The following is a 21057-nucleotide window of genomic DNA, read 5'->3' as shown; positions in this document are numbered from 1 at the left end:
GTAGAGATGAAATAATTCAAGATTTTCAACTTTGTGATCAAAGATAACCCTGAGAAAAATCCACAGATGTGTCCAGTTTAGACTTCTGGGCACGTGATGGGACAATGCCACCTAACGCTTCAGTACTGACACCAGTGTGGGCCACAGTACAATTCAGAGCAGTGTCAGACCTCAGCGGATCCTCTTGACTGAAACAGCCTTTGCAGGATGCCCCAATACCCAAGGGTTGCTGGCTTATAGAACCGCAGTAAGCTTTTCTCCTATGATACAAAAGGCAGTAAGGAGAGACTGTAGTTCTGTTGTTCCAGCTTTATGCCGTCCTAGTTGGGGAGAGCTTCAGAATCTGTTGATAAATCAGATTTTCAGATGTGAGCACAGAAGGGGCTGGTGGAGTTAAAAAAGGACATATTTCTGTTGTGGTCATCTTGGAGCAGGCTGTCACGATCATGCTGTCAGGTAAATGCCGTAGGTTAGGCCTCCTGTCTTACAGTATTGCTGCTGAAAATGGAGGAAGAGATGTGCTTATCCGAATGCAATCCAGGAGCTCGGGGCTGGAGCAGGACATGGATTGCACTCCCTCCTCTGCCTGAGGACAGCTAAGCCTTGGTGTAATTTAAAGGCAAGTGACAAAAGTGAGCTCAGGAGGAAGGAGAGGGTCTCATGCCCTCACCACGAAGCCGATCGTTTTCTCCAGGTCCTTTCTGAGTGCCCGAGTCCTCCTGCTTTGCAAAGGAGTCGCAGGCACCTCGGGGACCTGAGCTTAAATAAGGCTTGCGGGCTGCAAAGTTAGGTTACGGTACTTTTGGCTTGTTTGTTTCCTATGCTAACGTCTGTGTATTCTCATTTAGGAAAGATATTGATTTTGTTGATGATGTTTGTTGGGTTTTGTGTGTTGTGTTGGTGGTGGTTTTTTTAATAGTAGTGGTATTTCATTTTATAAAATTAACTCATTTTACATCTTGTTTTGAAACAAGAAAGATACAATGAAAACCTAATTCATTAATTTTAAAAACAATAGCATCTTCGATTTTAATAGGATTATTTTCATTCTTCTTCCCTCAGAGAACAAAATATATTGTTGTGCTTTGTTGTTTTTCTTGCATAAAATATTCCTCTAACATGTTGTATCAAACAGGATAAGCAGCCAGATCTGCCCTTTGGACTCTCTTGCTGACAATGCTCTTCTCAGTCCTGGGTTTAAAGAAACAAAACAAACAATCAAACAAATATTTCCTTAGCACTGGCAGGTCACGTTAAAGCACCGTAGTAGTACACTATCTGCATCTGTGTTCTCACTCCTGCACACTTTTCACTCACTTTTACCAGGGGTCTGGAATGAAAGAAATCTGTGTAGGAGCTCCTCAAATGGTGTTTGCAAAGTGAGGTAGACCCTTCGTATCCTCAGTTTAATAAGATTTTGCATAACAGAATACATGCGGCATTCATCTCTGCACTTTGTGTCATATATTTAATAGTTTCAATGAACCAGGAGCTCTCAGGAGCAGGGGTAGATTTGTGATTTCTCTCCTACAGAGAAATAGGGGTTGTTAATGCTACCTAGGAGGAGAGACTTTTTGAAAGCTTGGTGATGGAGCTGTTCAGTACGAGGGCCTTTGCAGAGTGAAGTAAGAAGGAAATTTGAAGTCTATGGGAAGAAATTATGTCAGGAGGGCTAACCCTACAAAGTACATGGGAGTTATTGCAGTTGAAAGGAGAATTTGCTGTTTCTGGATGGTGCCCAAGGAACCTTCCAGCTTCTCTCTCTACTTGTTTCTGGAGATCTCATCGCTCCTGTTGAGGTTCCCTTTCCAGCAGTTACCTCGGTCCCCTTCCTTATGTGTGCTTTGAAGCTTTAACTTGGGCCCAGTCGTGGTTTTAAATGTACAGAACTGGCAGGACTACCTCAGCCTTTTTTCCAAAAAGATCCGATTGCTGGTAAGTTTGTTAAAAGGAAAGGGCAATTGGGTCTTAAGTGGCCGGGACCCCTTTTCCCAAATGGAACAGAGGGCTTCCAAAACCACGGCTCAGGACATGCCTTGCCAGCTCAGAGCGATGCAACGACTTTATGGTTGTTCCAGAGCAGTATGGCAACCCTAATAAAATAAAAAAAGGAATGAGCCTTCTTCAAAAAAATCTCTTCCAGGTCAGTGATTCCCATAGCGTAGCCCACCCATGACAAATTGCAAGTTTGTAAGGCTCATTGGAACCCACTGGGTCTCATGCAGTGTATTAAATATCCATAAAAGAGTGACACGGTGGGGGGAATGCTTGACATCTATGAATTCAGTCTCTTCCACTTGCTTTTGCTTCCCCTTGAAAATGGAAAGCAATTACTTGCGTTTCTAGCAGAATCCCCAAACAGTTTTTAACAAATGTCAGTACCAGCCAGTACCACTAATTCTCCTCTAGAGGCCCAGAAAACTTTGCAATTCTGTATTCATTTACTAATTCATCTGGCAAAGTAAAAAGCTCTCATTGTTTCCATAAAATGAACTGTATCAGCTCAGAAATCCCTTTCCTTTATAATTGATCTGCTTTTTCTCCCTACGTAGCCATTAAGCCTGGTTTTTACCTTTGCCTTAGTACTTCCTTAGCATCCGAGCATTCTTATGGTTCTTTTCTCTCATTAGCCACAAATTTTCCATAAATTCTGTCTGGGTCCCAAGCTATTCTCTTAGTCTATGAATATAACTTCCCACTGGAGAAACTGCCATTTTTTTCTTCTTTTTGGTTTGCACACCTGTTCTCCTTCTCTCATGTTTGAGCATCAGGACGTGTGCCAAATTGGCTCTTTTTTCACGATGCTGCCAATTACTTCCAATCATTATTTTAGTCTTAAAATATTTAGAGACTAGGAAATACCTAGGATTGCTCCCACATGTGGTTGGGTTTTGTTTTGATTTGATTTGATTTTTTTTATGGTATCTGTGATGAACAAAATGGTTCACCCAGGCTAATAGCAACACTTCCTAGCTCGTACAGTTGTAATATCTCATGGCTCGCCACCAAACAAGAAGTCTGTATCAGAGCTCAGAAGCAAGCTCCTAAATCCCAACCCAGTCCTTCAGTTGCATCCTTTCTTCCAGTAGCATTGGCTGGAGAAACTGTAAAAGGAGAAGAGAAAGAGGGGAAAACATGACTGCTTTTTAAAGGACACGACTCCCTTTTCCTTTTTTTTTTTTTTTTTTTTTTAACATTCCTTTCTTTCTCACCTTTGCCAAGTATGGTCTCCAAGCCCATGACTGTGTTTGGGAAAGCAGAAAGAGATCATGCTGAAATGATCTGGGCCTGCCAGAAAAGAGAACTAAGAATGAAGCCAGCGACTATCCAGTATTTACTTCTGACTGTGTTATACAACTTCACATCTGTAAGGAAGCAGAGGAAAGTGTGACATGATCTGTTTTAATTAGGCAGCACCGGTTGGATCTTTTCTCCTATTACTTGTTTTCCTTTTTATTTTTTTTTTTCTGAGAGATCTTTGTTGCTTAGTGAGGGCTGGTATTAATTTTCGTGATTCAGATGTAGATTCTCAATTCTCTTTTACCTCATCCTCTTCTATATTGTAAAATGTCCAAGGACCTGACCCATTTCTAACCCGTCAGCAATTAGGTGGGAACCCTAAAAGTCACGGTCTCTGCTTCTGCCAACAGCTGCGTGCATCTTTTACGTGCTTCCCACAAGCCGTGGGACTCTTTATGGTAGCAATTTTGAACACGTGTGTACACCTTCATAGAACAGTCGGTGTAGGACAAAGGAAATCACACAGAACATAGGCTCCATTTTGTGATGCTCCCAGCTCCCGTTAGGAGCCAGTGGGGAGAGGGTGCTCCCACATGCCTCGTGGCAGCTCTTGTACACTGTGAAAATCCTTACCATGCCGACAGACTTATCCTAGGGCTACTGATGTACCGAATTACGTGACCTTGCTAGGTTCCTGCAAATCAGAAACGTGTTTTCTGATTACATCAGTATTTCTGCATTCCCACTCTTTGTAAAAGGGGCACTGAAGAGGTTGCATTTGTGTATTATATTGCATGTAAGGTTTCTTCTGTACTGGCAAGAATTTCCACAGATTTGCATGTGTAGCATTCACAGCCTATGTTAATGATGATTCTAAAGTTGCTTTTCTTCACTGAGTTAGACATATCCATAGTACCTTTGCCAGGCCAAATATGATGAAACAGTAAAGCCAATTCTCCTGACATTACTCGCTGCAGTAATTCCCAAATAATTAGTTTGCCATACTTAACTGATGGATCTGTGACGTATCTCAGTCATAAACCACATAATCCATCATAAGAACATAAAACACTGTTGCTTGAGAAATGCAAAAGCACAAATCAAACTGTCCAAGTTCAGCAAGCAGTTAGCTGCAAACTTACCCTTTTTTTTCATATCGTGCTATGGAGTTTTAATTCCATTTTCTAGGAAAATCTAGTTCTTAAAAGTTTTACTTGGTAATCTAGAAGGCCTCTCTTTAGTGCAGCCTCATTATTTAGCCATATAGAGTTCAGTGAAAAAAAAAAATATTAGCAAAATCATGATGTTTTGTATATAATCGTACCCCCCTCATAGAGTTTTTGCTTCTCCAGAGATATCATAAAAGAAAAGCTACCTGGCTGTTGTTAACTATGTTGTTTTGCCAACACATTTCTATCAGACCTTGCTTAAGTAGATTTCCTAGTTTTTCATTTCAAAGTGCTTATTTGTTTCTAATAAGCAGTTATTTATGTGCATACTTATTTTCCTCTCTTTACAAAAATGAGTATCTATGCTTAAAAGCAGGAACGTGGGTGGTTTTTTTCCCCCAGTTTTACCTTTTGGCTGACTTTCTTCTGTCCTGGCATAAAAAAACTTCCTAGGGTGTTGTTCAGCCTGTACAGGGTTGTACATAGTGCTCACAGTGTTTAGTGAATCTTACGTGCATAGGAAATTAACTGTTGGAAAATAAATCATCCTGAACTGATTCCAAAAGCATTTAGCAAGTGTGTATGTGTGTGTGTTTGTGCTTGTTTTTTGCCTATGTGAATTTAGTTTTCATATCCATAAACTGGTGCTCAATTACCATAGAAACAGCAATGTTCATACATATACTAAAATCACTTCGGTACATGATATTAGAGCAATTTGCATCAGTGTTCAATTACATTTTCTTTTTGAAGAATTGCTATAACAAAAGAAATATGTCCTTGAGCAAATCTCTTATCAGTGCAATAACAAAAAAAGCAGGCAGATTGCTGGAAGCACAATGTGTCATGCAGTAATTTCCAAAGAGCTAACCATCTTAACAGAGAAAATACTGGTACCAGTTTTACTTTAACTAGTTAAGTTTTACTGAGTGCTACTGTACCTTCCTGCTGTCCTTAACTTTGTCTGATTACAGAACCATCTACAGTTTGAAACTGCGTTTATGGGTCACCCTTCTTACAGGTGAACAGGTGGCAAAAACAAGCAAACAAAAAACCACTACATTTAAAATGCAAAATATGGGGAAAATATCATAAATATGAAACATATTTGGCAGTGACCTCACTGAACTCTCCAAAAGGCAAAATAATCTGAATCTGTGAGACTACCTTAACAGTTCTGAAAGCAAGCAGAGTAACATCAGTCTTGGTGAAATCCCACTGGGAAAGTCATCTTCCTAGCTGATACTGCGCTACAGCCAATGATAAATTGGGTTGTGGTGGTGGCGGTAGGCATTTTTCCCCAAACTTAAGAATTCTTACTGCTGTTTCTGTGCATCAGGAAGACAGACTGTTCATAAAATTGTCCAAAATGTTGTTGCCTGACAAAGCCTTCATCAAATCCATCACTCTGTATCCATAATACACAGCTTTACACATCATAGCTATTTTAGATTTGCTCTTCTTAATTACGTTGGGCAAATTACAGGTTTCCGGGAGCCTAATTAGTGATTAATGGCTCTCTACAGGGTGTAGAAGCGACTCAAAGAGAATTTGTGGCATGAAATGTTTGAGGTCCCATCACGTCTAATTTCCAAACCTATCTAGGATTGTTTCCTTGCTAAACTAGTCCAACCAGCCATGTCGGCACAACCTGTTTGATGTAAACTGACTGCATAGGAGGAAAAGCAGAGATGGTGTCTCTACTGCAGACAATTAGGAATGGGTTACACCAGGGTACCTTGGCAGTATTCAGATGTCAGTATACGTCTAAACAGTCTTGGAGCAATCTTAATCAAAATAAGGTCATTTCAACTTGGCCTACACGTAACCTCACAAGGAATTTAGCTAATCTATTTTAACATTCCCACTGCAGCGACCTCTGATTGAATTTTCTTGTGTATCTCTAAGCAGGCAGCCCTCTGTGTGATATATTGGAATTCCGCGGTTCAATGATCTGTGGAAACCATTGGCAACAAGCAGGTGAATAGAAAGCCTTGTAGTTCAGAAATCACGGGAGTTACACATGCAAACCTTCAGCAACTCTATGTTAAGTGATATAAGAGTCTCCACTGACCGTGTATTACATGTTACCATGAGTTAGACCCAACGTTGCACACTTAAATGTTTTTACCCCCAATATTTTACCCAAGGGAGTCTTTTTCTGAGTATTATGCTGTACATTGGAAACAGGAGACTTGGATCAAGGCTCCAGATCAAAGTTTGATCAGTACAATACCTTCCACTTGAGAATTAATATGTCCACAGTATTAGTCATACAATATGGAAAGTAACTCAAATTTCCTATTTCATGCCACCGAGCATATTCAAGTTACAGTATCCATGGAATTAAGGCCTGTAACAAAGGGTTATTTGTTTGGTGTATTTGAAATGAGCCATCTAAGAACAGAAGTGAGGGTTTGGTACATATTGTTAATAAGTCTGAGGGGTCTGCTCTAACCAAGAGATTAGTCTGGTTCTCTGTAAACCAAAACATTGAAATGAATGTCTCCAGCAGGATGGTTAAAACTAGACAAGAGAGCAATAGGACAATGACGTTGGTTGCAAGACGTGCTGTTCTGGAAGAGACCCCCTAGGTTTTCAGATCCAGGTTTCTGCCATAACAAGCAATTGCGTTTTCAAGTCACATTTATGCAGTTGCCAAGTCAATCTTAAATCCGTAGCAGTCAGCACAGTAAGCAAACGCAGGGCTCTTTGCTTTTCAGTAAGCAAGTTGTGTGTTTTGCCTAAGTACAGACCGTGATTTTAACAGATGGCTTTGAGTATCCAAATAAATATTTTTTAAGATGTAATTTAACACAGGTTTTGATCTATGCATTCTGCTAGTAAAATCAAAAAATATTTTGGGGCAAGTATATGTTCAATTATCTATGTTTATGCTTTACCTTGTTTAGCTCAGCGACAGGTCACCTGGCAAATCATACAGCATTTCTTCTGTTTATTCGTTGATTGTTCTAAACCTAAGATCTTGCTTCTGTGTAAAAGAGATGTTTTTATCTGTTTTTATCATTAATACTGGCTTTGGATCCAGTACTTTGGATTTTGCTTCTGATAAGCATCTCTATTAACAAAACTCCACAGATGGGAATGCAAACAGAAAGTGAAATACAGCTAAGTGCTGTGCTCCTAGCTCTTATAATTTTATCACAATCTGAAAACTTGCTTATGGACTTAAAACCGATTGTGAGAGAAGGAAAAATGAATAGAGGTTATTCATGGTAAAACAATATTTTTTTTCTTTTTTTTTTCTAAAAAAGAAAAAGTTAAAAAAAATGCATTTAAAAAATAACTCAAAAATCAGAAAGCAGATAGGATCCAAAACACATTAGATAAATATATTTTAAAATTCCATTAAAATCAGATGCCTGACCCATGATCTGAAGGCACAGAGCTTTGGTGGTATTATAAATGTCCATGAATACATATATTATTGTTTACATTGATGATAATATTAGATGGAATTTCCCATAGCCTTGGAGAGCTCGTAGATTAATCTCTCTTTTTCTAAAGCCAAGAGGGATACAGCTTTAATGCGATTATAAGTGTACATTTCTACTTGTCAGACAAAAAGGCTCCCTGTTCCTTCCTGATTCTTGATATTTCTTGATATTTCACACAATTCTACTGCCAAAAATACAATTTATGTTTTTAATTTGTGAAGGTTCCGTACTGGAAGTTTAGACAGCACCTGCCATTCCTATGTCCACACATCTCAGTTTTTATGGTAGTATGAGTTACTGGTCTTAAAGAGTGGATGAAAGAACCTGTGGAATAACAAGCATCAAAAATCAATGGAAGCCACTGTTGTTACCCATATATTTTTGTATGTGCGAATACATATAGCGTATATATTGTGTGTGTACCTACACAAACATTGACCTACCATCAGCTGGAAAATATTTAAGACTTAAGACTAAATTTTAACAAAAATACGTAGTTAAGGCATATTCCCAGGGAAGAAATGTAATTTGCGGATGAAATAGCTTAGGACTTTTTTCGGCTGATGCTGAAACTGCTGATGCTCAGCTGAGGAAATGACAGTTCCTCAGGTCTTTTCCTCTGATGCATGCAGTGATGGTTTCCATTTCACAGCATTTATGAGGCCTGTCGCTGGGGAACTGAGAAAATAAACAAACGGGTAAAATTCACTGCAAGTAGTGGCGATGGTTTTAACAACTTCAGGATCACGACACTACAGTGGCTTGTGTTATTCCAGGGGCTTTATCCACAGCTCACCAGAGAGGGAACCATTTCCACAGACCTCACTGGGTTCTGCTTCAGACTTTTTCTAGGCTAGGCTAATCAACCACTCCTTAGCCAAAATACGTTCCTAGTATCTGCAGGACTGTGCAGCAGAGTGTCTTCAGTTGCACACTGCGAAGGAAACAATATTTTTCTGGGACTGCATCCGGGAAGCTACCTGCAGCTGTCCGCGTGCCTGCATCTGCTCACACAAAGATGTTGGCACAAAATTTCAACTCGTCTCCAATCCGTGGCACAAAGCCAAATATTTGTTGTGAACTCTAAGGGAATGGCAAAGCAATAAGAGATACCTGTTCTATCTTGTGAGGACTTCTACAGAGCAACCATTTCTTTTTTCTGTTAGAAACGTATACAGACTTCTAACAACAATGTGTGCTTTGAGTGCTCTGCCCATTACTTTTCTGCACAGGATAGATATTTGCTTCCCTACATAACATGCAGCACCGCAAAACTCATTAGGTAGCATAAAAGTATTACTGTTCAGCGTATGAAAAGATTTGTCCCTGGTGGAGCTAAGCTTAATGACACTGTCAGTAGCACAGAGCTGGCAATGAAGTATCTGCACGGGTAATTCATCCTAAATGGGAAGGCAAGGAGACATGAGGCTTTCATTTCAATTACTCCCTATCTGTTGGTGGAGGAAATGCTAACCCACCTGGGAGAGCAACTTGATTTTATTGCAGGACTGTGTCTATCTAAAGTCCTCTCCCAGAAGCCGGCCTGTGTATAAATGAGCCTTGTGCGGTGCTGCTTGCTCGGAAAGAGGATGAAGGAAGGAGCGGTTAATGGGGGCAGATAAGAGCTGATCTGTGATGAGGTTACAGGGCAAGGTAACAGACCCTATTGACAAACCTTAACTCTGTTTTTATAGTAAAGGAAATCTTTCTTTCAGTGTGATCTTCCTGAAACAGGATTTAAGCTTCCTCTTTCCCCCCAGTGTTTGATCGCTTGTGGAGACATTTCCAAATGCTTGAGTGTAATTGGAAAGACAGCCTGATGGGGCTCATTGCGCATGCTTGGCAGGGATTGGGAGTGGGGGAGCTGCCTGGAAGAGAGAACCTATGAGAGTGGTTTCATCCACGAGCATGGGACAATGCTGGGGTTAGACGTAATTAATCCAAGCAGGGCTGTGTGTACTATTACCAATGCTGAATACTGAAGAAGTGTTCTTAGGAAGTTCTTAGGTTATGACATGTCCGGTTTGGGAAAGCAGGGGATGGCGGGGTGGTATGTTTTCGTCAATTCTGGCAATCATCCAGGCCCAGCTGAAATCCTGTTTAATATCTGGAGCTGTTGGTAACTTTCAGAATGCCCACGGATTCCCAGAGGATGTTATAGAAACCCCCGACCTGTGAAATTTAAGCTCATTGTTATTACTTGCACTGCAATAGTGCCTTGAGGCTCTAATTTGCACGACGTGCTCCTATACAGCATTTCAGCTGGAACTTATTGCCCTCTGTAGAATCTATGAGGTCACATTTTATGCTTTTTAATTACGAGTGGAAATTAATCAGCGATTTTTGGTTGTCCTAGTGTTGAGAACACTGCTTCCTCCAGACCTTACCTTTCTGTGTGATCTTAGAGTGAATTTTCTAAATATGAGCAAGTTTAAAATATGATTAATGAGTTCTTTTTCTGTGTTATCTTTTGGTTCCTAAACAACACTTATTTCTACCAAATTAGTTATTTCTTGATGTTCTGTGACATAAAATATACAGGAGTTCTGCTGAATGCCTTAATCGATTTGTAGTGTTGTATACAGGTTTTAAGAGTTCCAGACTTGGATCTAAATCAATCCAAAAGTTGTTAGATATCGCTTACAAGTACAGCTGCTGTAATTAATGTTGGAGTATTGGTGGTTTCATCCTAACTCCTGGTGGAAAAGGTGCCTGCATAAAAGAAGGTTCACGCAACCATTATTCACAACAAGTGATGTACTCAGCAACACCAGGCCAGATAAAAGAGTAATTTTGGAAATGACTTTTCTGTCCAGCTAGGCGTCCTTTCCCACCAGGATATCATTAATGATATTTTTTCTTCTGTCATGTTGTCTCTTACGGTGTTTTTTGCATATATGTATAAGCAGACAGTGAATACAAATAGTTGCTTCATGGGTGGGGCAGCATCAAATTCAGAAAAGAAATAACATAGAGAAGTGTATGAGTGACACTGATTGACAACTGGAATAGTGCACCAGGCTTGTAATGGATACTTTAGTTTTTAAATTAAGTCTGAGCCCCTTTCTAAAGCATGCGCTCAGATGGTTGTAAGGGCATAAAGTCAGGAAAGTTCTATAGTCTGTTACATGAGCGCCTATGTAGAAGATCATGGTGGGGTCTTCTAGCTTTAGAGTCTACAAATAACTTTGTTAAGTCAAACTATGCGTGCTTTGAAAATCCCACTGCTTAAACTCACGGTAAGCAAATATGAAAGTTCTTACAGTATGTACTTGTATATAGCCAAGGAGTATCACTAGAATGTACTATATCTCTTTTGCTATCAAATAAACAGTATTAATCGTGTATTCACATCTTAGCAATATTTGTTATATTGGGGACGTGTTCAGAAAAAAAAAAATTATTAGCAGACTGTTTAATAGAACTTAGAATATGGAATGATTTCAGTATGAGGAGAGACTAAATAAACTTGGACTTTTCAATAGTCTCCTCTTCAAGACTGGAAAGTATCATTGTTTATTTATATAATCCTGAATCTTGTGGGAAAGATGTATACTGAACTGTCACTCATTCTTTCAAGCAATACAAGAAAAAGGGACGCTTTGCAGTCCAGCAGGTGGTGGTTTTAAAGTAAATAGAAGGGGACATTTCTCACAGTACATTAACCAAACCATGACACGCATGCCAAGAGTGGCTGTAAGATCAAGTCTATGAGCAGGTTTGATGCAAAACTATATTATTTCCAATTTGGTCATTGGTTGTGATGCAACTTCTAGCTCAGGAAATCCCCAAACTGCTGGTTGCTAGAACAAACCCGCTTGCTAGGCAAGAGACATTTCGTACTGACTCTGGGTAGAGGAGGAATATGCCAGATTCCTTGTTTTGCATTATATTTTGTATATATTATATTCTATATATATTTTGTATATTTTAGCTTCATTGTTTTTTCCAGTACATACAGAAGGAATGCAGTTAGCAGTTTTCTGATAGGACTGGTTAGTTCTGCTTTCAAATGTAGCCCTATTGTTTGCTGTGTGAATAGCTCCAATTGCTGAAATATGTAGGTGACGTTTATGATTTATTTCCTAACGCTTTCCAACAGTACTGACATTCTAGCAGCTAATAATTCTGAACTAGAAACCAGATGAACTAAGTGGCCTGCTTAAAGCCACAGGAGTAAGGTGTTGGGGTATCTGTTTTCTGCTGTTGTTGGGTTTTCTATCTTTTTTTTTTTGAGGAAAAAAAAAAAAGGATATTAGCAACCCAAGAGCATTTTCCTGTAAAATCTATGATCTTTTTATGATTTCTGCATTGACTTTCCTCCCTAAATTTATAGTTAGTGATGTCAGTATAATGATGTTGAAATAAGTAAGCAAAATCCCAGAAAAAATGCATCAGTTGCCCGTTTATCTTAATTTCATTCAGTGGCTTAATGCATGCCCCCACAATCCTACTGAGACACAACTCTTTGGCAAGAATGTGGCGAGCTGATTGCTCTACCTACAGCTGATGAAAAGCGACGAGATAAGAAGTGACAAGAAAGTTAAGCACTGCACACAACTTCCTTGCTTTTTCTTATCCATTACCAGCAATTTAATTATATCAAACAGAAGTGTCAATACTGAGCCAAAACCAAACCAAACAAATAGACCACAAAACAAAACAAAAAAAAACCTGCGGCTTAGGGAAAAAATCTGAAAAATCTGAATGAGAAGTATATTGTTGGTTTTAGCTCTCTACCTTTGTACACTCAACTGATGGTCAAAATGCCGGATAGATGTTTTCATTTGAGAAGTCGCTGTGGCCTGTAATCAATCTTGTGTATCCCAAAGATAATACTCTGAAGGACTGCAAGACCTAGCGAGTTTAGATAACATTGTCCTGATGATCCATATGAATCCTAAGCTGGGACACTGCTGCCAAGAGCGAAAGAGGTGTTTGCTTGCTTGCTTGTGTTTTCTCCACTTGTAACAACTCTATTAAAAGAATTGAGAATTGGATGAAAGGAAGCACTTGGTCAAGTATTGCTCATGCAAGTAGTACATCGTAAGAGCAGGAGCCCAGAAACTGTTCTGTCATGCTTTGTTAGCATACTGAGGGGTTTTTTTGCTTAATCGTCCATGCCATGTACATAAAATAAAAATACTTCAATACTATTGTTTAAAAGACATTCCCCCCGTATATACTCACCCTACTATAAGTATGGAAACAGGTGTACTGATTAAAAAAAATATATATATATATGCCAAATTGACTCTGAATTTTTTGGATTTGCATGGGAAACCAAGAACCAGTCTGCTGTTCTGCAGAGCAGTTTGCCAGACCAAAAAGCCCATGAGAGCAACTGGAGTGTCAGTATTATGAAATAGGAAGGCAGGTGATTTCACTGGTGTGAAGCTGTGAGAGCTATGGTTATGAGAACGCAAGCCTAAAGAAAAGAAGAGTTACTATTGCTTTAAGCTTTTCAAAGTGGCATACTGTACATTCCAGGCAGGTATTACTGGTTGACAATACATTCTGTTAGCACTAAATGAATGTAAACAGAGGCAACTGCTTATGCTTTGGTCTGCTGTTTGATTTTGTTTTGTCAGTCAATTCATTTTCCAGTCTTACCCTCCTAGAATCAAGGAATTCAGCATGAATCAACCCAACTACTTTGGGCTTTTTTTTTTTTTTTCACAGTACAAAATGAGGCCCAGCACAACCCTGATAGTTCCAACTGGATCTTTAAAATCTAGTTTTCCACATTATTTTCTCACAGTCAGGGAGTGTGTGTGGGGGAACACACCAAAAATTAAATGTATGAAATACAAACTTTCAAGCACACATATATGTAATACCAGTGTCTCAAGTTCCTTGCTCTGCCATATGGAGCTTCAGGATCTTCCAAGACATCTGCATAACTGTTGTCAGACCTTGTCAGGCAACTAGGTAATGCTCTGCCATGTCTATTGATGACGACTGTCTTGGACACATTCGTGACAATTTAGTGCATGTTACCTTTCTTATGGTATTTTGAGAAGACCGCCCATTTCTCGGTGTAAAACTGCACTCTGCAATCCCTTCCTGTGAAGTGTCCTTCTCACGAAATATTTATTTGCAGATCCTGAATCTCCTGCCATTCCTAGCTTTTTTGTTTGTCCCTGTGATTAGTTTTTAAGCATCCACACTTCTTCAGTGACACCAGAATAAGTTTCTAACAGTGTATGTTTCAGTTCAGGTCCAATTGTTTTAATTGTCACTGAATAAGATGTTAGTGCTGGGCAATTTGTGTTGCACTGGGGCTTTTGTGAGATACAGCGCTATTATATTCAATCAGATTTTTATTAGAAATGCTCTTTAGGGGTTTTGCAAGGCATAAGAAGGATAATTATGTAGGGATAGTGGGAGTGGTAAAGGCATAAGAGAAATAAAACTTAAACATGTGCATGTTTTGCTCTAAGCCAACTTTTCCAGTAGGTGATCTGTAACCAAGAGCCGTCTGTAAGTTTATGAGCTTTGCTTGAATATTAGAATTCAATTGACCAACCCCATCATTCTGCATCATTCTGCATCACTTATGAAACTTTAAAAGCATTATCTGTGAAATACGGTTTCCACTGCCATTTCCCTGCTCTAGTTGTGCTAAAAAATTGCAGCCTCTGACTTCGCATATTCTGACCATGGTGCACCTTCCCAGGCTTCAGCAATACAAAGCACAATGTGCTCCTTTCCTCCGATACCATTCCATTTGTGCATGCCCCTCCTGTGACTTTTTTGACTGGTTCATCAATTTGAGCTAACTGGGAAAGAGGGAAAGAACGCCTTAAGTTCTGTGAGTTTGGGGGGCACCCAGGTACGGGAAGGAAGGGAAGTGGGGAGAGCCATTCCCACAGCAGCAGCTGGTGGACAAGCGATACTTGCACGCTGGTGTGTCAATCAGCGTGCACAAAATTCCAGGCTCACCACAGTAAATGCTGCCCCATGGGCATATCAAAGACTGCAGAGATGAAGCTGGAGAAGAAAGAGAAAGGAAAAAGAAGAAACCGAAGACGAAAGGTTATACCAGCACTGTGCAAACAAAATGATCCGGTTGGTTCAATGAGCATCACTCTGCCTAGTACGAAAGAACACCAGAAGAAAACACACTGCAATAGCATGCACTTGGAAATCAGAAATTGCGACGAATATTGGCCAAATTGGACACTATGATGGTGACAGACTTATCTTTGATCTTTTTTATCTTTGATAAATCTTTCCAACTGACCTCCAGGTGAGAACAGGACACTAGCTACAGGAAGCACTTAACAAGTGTATGCACATATATTTGTGAAAACTATGTTGTAACCTCCCTTGTGGGTAGATACAGCTGGTCGAACTATGGGACCTGAAAATTTATTTTATTTGACCTGAAGCTTGTATTTTATATAGTAGTGAGTCATCCAAATGCAATTTCTAGTATTTAACGACTATTTAAAACATCCCAAGCCTCACAAGCACTTCATTAGCATTCTTCCTTCTGCAGCCCATGCACCATTCCAAGTTAAAAGCATCCCTCCCCCTTAAAGCTCGCCTTAGAAAGGGACAGCTTTTTTGCAGCTGTGCACCCATAACCTTGAAATCAGATACTTCACGTGAGGCCAAAAGCAATACTTAGAATTATGTTTTGCTACAGTTGTATGCTTCTGACCAACCTGTATTTTTAGCTTTACTGTTGTCTGGAGAAAAAAAAAAGAAAAAAGAAAAAAAAAGAAAAAAAAAAAAGGACTGTTTTGTGAATGGCAGGCAGTTGGTAAAGTACTTGCAGCAGGTTATGCCATTACTCCCCATAAACTATAAAATATTTAATTTACAAAGAGGAAGATTTCTCTTCCACTGCAAAACTGTAGTTATTTTGAAAAGATCCTCCTATTTGAATTTTCTAGATTTATGTTGCCTAGTCCCAGTTCTCTTGTTCTGGCCTTTTTAATTGCTCAAATATTAAGACAAGTTTTAAACAAGACAGGTGATCTTGTGTATAAAAACGCATGATCTGGGAACAAATGAGACTGCTCCTGCTGTAGCATTTGTGGCAAGGAAACCTTACTGAAGACTACAGCTGCTCTCTGAGAAAGAGATTTTAAAAACAGCGGGCCAAAGCTTCAAAGCAGTAACACGCTGATGGCTATGGCCTTGAAATGTGCACCGTGACCTATTTAGATCATTTGCTCTTCAGAAACTCACTAAAGCCAGAAAAATGTCCACGCCCCTCACTTGCTAACATCCAGACTAGCCTTTAAAAATAATCAAAATTATTAAAAGAGAGTTTAGGTCCACATTTGTATCTGAGACTAAGGGGGGGGGGGCTTAACTGAGGACTGGCACTGTAGCAGCAGAAGCCCCTCAACACCGCTTACATCTAGTGGTAACCCGAAGCCTTGCCCTGTCCAAGGACACTTCCCATGGACTTCAGCACGATGATGACAGTATCCAAGGCCAAAGCAGAGAGATGCCACATTAATCTTTCAAATATAGTCTCAGGAAGTCTGAAGGAAGCCCCATGGCAGGTAACAGGCATTACCACAAAGCTCCAGAGGTGACAAAAGGCAAGTCGTGTTAGGGCCGTCATGAAGAGAAAACAGGCCAAAAAGCTAGAACACAAGAGAAGGACGCGGTCTGCTGGGAAGGGGGTTGTGTCACAAGGAAAAGCCTCTGGATTTAAAGGTGCTAAAAGGCCTGGAGCTAGAGGGTAATGATGTTTTGATGCAGCCAGTGCTCCAAGGCAGCCACAACTCTGCTACCAAAGCTGGCCCCTTCCCTACAGCCCCTCTGCAGATGAGAGAGTAGGGAAGGGGGATGTAGGGGCAGCACAGTGACATGGCACTGGGGCAGCAGTCCCCTTGGGGCCTCCCCAAGGGATCCAGCAGGGGAGGATCTTGCCACCATGTCCTGTCGCATCACCCCAGCCAGGGAACAGGGCAGGCCAGGGACAACCTCGGGCCCAGGCGCCACTGTGGGGATGGGGACAGCAGAGGGCAAGACGCTGGCCCGCAGGTGGGAGTCGGGAGCAGGTCCAGTGAGGGGAACTGGGGTCGGATATGGACCCAGGATGGCCAGACGGGCCAACAGCAGGGCCAGGGGATGAGATCAGGATGTCTGCAGGCCCAGACCAGCAGGCTTCATGGCCACACACAGCTGTGACAGACACCAAACTGGGTCTGTAAAGCTCACTTGCTTTTTCGTCCTGAGGGGTGCCTGGGGTGGGACTCAGAAAAACATGCTCCTCCACTGCCTGTCCAAAATAAAGTATTTTGGGGCAGAAAAACTACATTTTGCTCTTGCAACCAAGAAGCCCTCGCTGTGAAAGGATGGTGTAAATGCATAAATGCAACAAATGCTGTTCCTTTGCAGACCAGGCTTCATAACTGGTAAGAAAATGTAACTACCAAGCAGTGGTGCATAGCCCCTTCCAGCTGAGAGGCCCTGCATCATCTCTAATGTCTTTGAGAACTGTGTGACACTTTTCCGTGAGGACTTTTCCTGGCATCTGCCTCTAAACTATACCTTTTCCTAAAGAAGTACTCTAGGCAACGTATCATCTGGTTGCTGTTTCCAGAAGCAGTTGTTTCAGTAGGGCTGTATGAATTTAAAGAGTTTGGTTCTGTTTCATTTGGTATAATGAGCCCTGCGTAACTAGGAAATAGGGATCTCCAGGAAGGCAACTACCAGATCTCAAGTGTTGTTGTTTCAGTCATTACGGGGACTGCTGTGAGAGGTATATCTAAGGTCAGGTCCTAAATTTCCAGAGAAACTTCATTGGGATCAGCTGAGTAACTGCACATTTACATCACTGAAGGCAGCTGAGATCAGAATCCGGACCTCTGCCTATGAAATGCGGCAGGGAATTGAGGAAAATCTGTGTTAAATATAGACAAAGTTAACAGCAAAGTTCTGGTTATGTCATCATAAACCAGGGAGTGAGCCACGGTGGAATCTGATAATTCACAAGTAGCACATCTGTGAATTAATTACCAGGTTCCACCAATGAAGGCAAAGGGAACGATCTAAGTGCCGTGACTCACCAAGTTTTTACTCCTGTTTATAACATGCTGTTTCCAGCGATGAGCCCTGGCAGAAGCACAGCATCCACCTGGGAAGCAGCACACAGTGAAGTCTTGCTTTTCTCCTTTTATCTTAGCCAGGTATGCTGAGGACGTGGTGTACGAAAAAAATGAATTATCAGGAAAAAACAGGGTAAAAGGAAATGCATGGTTACAGTTCCTGCTCTGGCAAATAGGAGGAATATTGTCTGCGTGTAGGCCAAAGTCTGCTTTGCTCTTACTATAGTTGTAGTTGTTAAGCTAAAAATAACAGTTCAGAAAGCTGTTCTTTAAACAGACAAAGTTTTCTGGCCTCAGGCATAACCAGGAAGAGCAGTGGAATGCACATCCTGAACTGCAGCCTGTCTTGTTACTGACAGCTTTGGCTGGAAGGTAAGAAGAAACACGTAGCCTCCGACGGGTAAGGATTACTCTTCTAAGGTTGAACCAAGCGTTGAAAGAGCAGTTAGAACATTATCTAAATAGAAGCGTCAGCACTTGGATCTATTTTTTCCTACAAACTGTCCTCCCAAGACCTGATTTGCCGTTATTCCTGCATCTCTTGAGCTCTGAGCGAGATTCCCTCTGAGGATGTGTTTGGGCCTGAGGACTGAGGGATCGCATCCTTCGGGCTCGGCGTGCTGCTCTCACTGGAGCTACGTGCTGGCCGCCTCTTGTACCAGCTGGCAGACAGGGCTAGGTATGGCAGGGAAAGAGAATACAACGTGGCTTATCTTCTCTTCTGGAGAACATCTTTATCTGCATTGTCCAAGGCATATCTCATTTTAAGACAGACTTTTTTCATTTCCCAAAAAACGCTTAGGTGCCCTGTTCCCTGCACGTGACCTGGTCCTACAGCGAGCAGCTCCACAGCATGGAGAGAGAGGAGGGAAAGGCGGGGAGCTGTGACTCACAGATGTCCCTCTGAGTCACAGCCCCACGGGGACATTACGCAGAGCCCACACCCGGACTAATCCTTTGCTGTCCCCACTAGTGCCACCTCCACTCTCTGTCATGATTGCCTTTGAAGGAACAGTCTCCTTTAATTTTCAGCTGCAGTTAACTTTATAAAGCCGCTATCTTCTTCGGCTTATACTTGTGTGTCAAATATATATGGCTTGGAAAGGTTAGATGGCAGCCTGATCTGAAAGAAGCAGAAAAGGGCATGCTTAACAGCCCTGACCTTGACTGAAGATAACGGCAGACGAGCCTTCAGCTAAAGTCATCCTCCCTGTGCATGTTTAATTGAGTTAATTTTATGGTCTCAATACACACAGGGACTGCATAACAAGTGCTAAAAATATATCATTTCCTAATGGTATAATAAATTCAATTTTAACTGCTGTATATTTGGATTAATGTATTCACTGCGCTCAAGTTTAAATATCTATGAAGCTTCTGTGTTTTTTCCCTGAGGGAAAAACACTTCCTACAGCTTTCACAACTCGCCTGTTCCTTTCACTGGGCATCCTGAATGGGCTGTATAAACCACGCTTGCAGCTCCTGAGTGTCTACAAATATTTTCTTAAGTGGAATATTAATAGCACATTATCTTCCAAGGCCTCTTTACTTCAAGGTCAGCGAAGTATTTTGCTGGCATAACCCCACTTTTGTTTTTGCAAAAGGAGGGGGTGAGTTGTCAGGCTGGTAAAGAAAAGAAGGCCGAGCTTAGGGATGTCTGACGGAGGTTGTCCTCGCATGTTTTCATCTGCACTTGGGTGATGACTAACAGGGTTTGGTATGGCTAACAGGCACTGCCATAAGGCAGGACTGGAAAATTGAAGCTGTCTTCTCATACCCGTGTCTTTAGGGAGATAAACTCTGTTGCGTCTGCATAATGATCTTTTTTTTTTTTTTTCCTACCATAGAAGCAGTCAGAATGCCAAACTCTTTTATTTGCTTCTGTAGTTCTGCCCACTGATGCTCACCTGGTCAGGAGTGGTCCTCTTTAGCCAGCCGCCTGCCAATCTTTTATTTTGGATGTGTCAGAAATGTTTGATTCTGTGAGGAAATCGTATATGGATAGTTACAAATAATTATATGGATGGCATAATGTATGGATTATATAATATCTTGTTAATAAGTGTGCTGTTATATCTAGTGTTTAATAATTTCAAAAACACAAAAATTAAAAATTAACACAAAGTATCTTTAATTAAGAGAAAATATGAACGCTTTATCAGATATTTAGTGTGATGCTCATACGTCTATCGGCATCCATGGCGCTATTATGGCTTTTATAAAGAGGACGTCGTATTTTGTTTGCCATTTGGCAGTGGACTGGTTAAAGTCAAAACAGCATTGCTAATCCAATTTGCGTTTTACCATTTATAGTTTTAGGTTTCTATATGCATTCTTTTGGTCTTGCATATGTGGGGAAAAGCAGGAGTTTTAAAAAAAATGAACAGAGAATTCTTTTAAAGGGAATTTCCTTGGAGTATATTGAAAGTTTTAAGCTTTCTTCAGTTTAAGGTTTTGGGGGCTATTTTTTTGGAGCTTGAGTTAACATGCTGTAAAGTTACTTTGATTTCAGAAGAAAGCATTCCACCTCAGGACTTAAACTTGGTAGGCTTTACAATGCAGATGTAGATTTATCAGTACCCCTTCCCAGTGTAGACAAGACCTTGAACAGCACATTAAGATCACCACTTTTACTTCCACGTTCTCCCTGCTGCAGAGTTGTTGAGTGCAGCAGGACGCTCAGTTCCTTCTGGATAACTCTTTTGCACCAGGACTTTTAGAGTGGGGACGTTTACGTTCACATTAGGTTGCACAAAACTGGTTAGATTCACCCTCAATTAGAGTTCCCTGAAGACAGACTTCTTTTTTCTCTCCAGAACAAGGGCAACAAGTGCAGTTATGAACTGCACTTCATTTGTGGAGACATCTAGGCAGGCAAAATCCAGACACTTGCATTAGACGATGTTATTAAAGGTAATTAAAGAATATACGCCAACGTTCGACACCTCATCACAATGTCATGCTGCCCCTTAGGATATGGTAACGCTGATTTAGGTATTCTTCATTTGAGAAGCTATTTCAGCTGTTGCCCAAGCGAGCACCTCACTCATATTCCAAAGTATGAGTTTTGGGACGCTCCTGTACTCTGCAGAGGACTGTTTGAGGAGACAT

General features: G+C 40.9%; 1 protein-coding gene across 1 annotated transcript in view; it reads left to right on the top strand.

Annotated features, from left to right (window-relative positions):
• Positions 1-17926: 17926 nt before the first annotated feature.
• Positions 17927-21057, top strand: part of ARSJ (arylsulfatase family member J) — a 43567-nt gene continuing 40436 nt past the window's right edge. Inside the window, exons 1-2 of the mRNA XM_048066495.2 lie at positions 17927-18027; positions 18244-18318. The gene's annotated coding sequence lies outside the window, so the exon portion shown is untranslated. The remainder of the gene's footprint in view (positions 18028-18243; positions 18319-21057) is intronic.

Source organism: Anser cygnoides, chromosome 4 (genome assembly GCF_040182565.1).
Source record: "Anser cygnoides isolate HZ-2024a breed goose chromosome 4, Taihu_goose_T2T_genome, whole genome shotgun sequence".
NCBI classification, from domain to species: Eukaryota; Metazoa; Chordata; class Aves; order Anseriformes; family Anatidae; genus Anser; species Anser cygnoides.
Note: the sequence above shows the minus strand (reverse complement) of the source record. Positions and strands in the feature narration are given on the sequence as shown.